A 1,297-nucleotide genomic window follows, 5' to 3' on the forward strand; every position below is an offset into this window, starting at 1 on the left:
ATTTAAAAACTACAAAAGTGTTGTTTTGGAAAAGTACAAACCATTACTGCAGCACATGTTAACAATCATTTCCAATGCAGATTTCTGAGCCACCAGTAGACTTGATGCTTGCTTGAGCTCTTCTTTTGACACCTTAAACAAAAGAAACACAAATGAGAACCTAGCAGATATTTTGACTGATGTGGAAATGTGGGTATAATGCTGTGGGGTATATTTTCCAGACCAACGAACATGGGTACAATGTGTCTTTCTATTGCTTTTATACGTACATCATTTGTTTACACACACATCTTTTCACTTTTTACATAAACATTTTTTATAGACATTTTTGAAAAAAACACATATCCATCATTTATAATCCAATCTATCATTTCCAATTTATAACATTAACAGGCCTTTTGTGGCTCTTACCTGCAACCAAGGTTTTTAAAAGTTGCATCTCCATCGTTGGTGCAGTCTGTCCAAGAACAGATTCTAATGTCTGCAAGGAAGCAGCATCCACAGAGGCCAACAAATCGGAGTTATCTTCCGTCACTGTTTGCAGACAGTAGGCTGTGGACACAAACAGAATACGTTTCAATTTCTGATTTACATGATGGAACTTATTCATTAAAAAAAAGGGAAACTACCTGAGGATATTGCTAGCTCCATGTTAGTTGGGAACTTGCTCAGGCACTGGATAACGATGTCTACACAGTTTTCCTTGTTAAAGACGGATAAGGCTTTAGCATTGCTTTCACTGTGCGGATGCAAGAAAGATATCATTTAGGTACTGTAGGTGAGATCATTTAGAGCAAATTATATATTAATGTTCTTATCTTTAAATGAATATGTCTCAACAATACTTCTAGGCTGGCATTTTTAAACATGTAGGCCCAAGGGTATAACAAAAAAAAGTAGCTGGAATAAGCTTGTAAACCTAATAGTTTCTTATGGAAACTCCCTTGCTCCCCTTTCGCTAAAAAAAGGTCAATATCTTTTTCCTAAATGTGGCTGCACCAAGTACAAATTCACCTTACAAAGCACCCCTTTCTAGTCCCACTAATACATAGAGTGTTGAATGCATCCACATTCCCCCCAATTTATACCTCAGCCTCCAAAAGTCATTGTCTCCATCCAGTAAAAATCAAGCAAGACGATTTACATATCTGCAAACTAATTTCTGCAGACTTCAACAGCACACATCCCATTATCATGAATCAAAGATTGTGAAAAAGTAAATAAAGACTCCATATTCAGTTTTCATTTAAATTACCAAAGCATGAAAATTTAAAATCGCAAATAACCCTCCATTTTT

The 1,297-nt window shown here is 35.9% G+C and overlaps 1 long non-coding RNA gene across 1 annotated transcript; it reads right to left on the reverse strand.

Moving 5' to 3' along the window:
* Window positions 1-421: 421 nt before the first annotated feature.
* Window positions 422-741, reverse strand: LOC140321178 (uncharacterized). Its single transcript, XR_011918846.1, has 2 exons — window positions 630-741; window positions 422-552 (listed from the first exon to the last, which is right to left on the reverse strand). It is a non-coding gene; the product is annotated as an uncharacterized lncRNA (long non-coding RNA).
* Window positions 742-1,297: the final 556 nt, after the last annotated feature.

This window comes from Pyxicephalus adspersus, unplaced genomic scaffold (genome assembly GCF_032062135.1).
Source record: "Pyxicephalus adspersus unplaced genomic scaffold, UCB_Pads_2.0 Sca1129, whole genome shotgun sequence".
Lineage (NCBI taxonomy): Eukaryota > Metazoa > Chordata > Amphibia > Anura > Pyxicephalidae > Pyxicephalus > Pyxicephalus adspersus.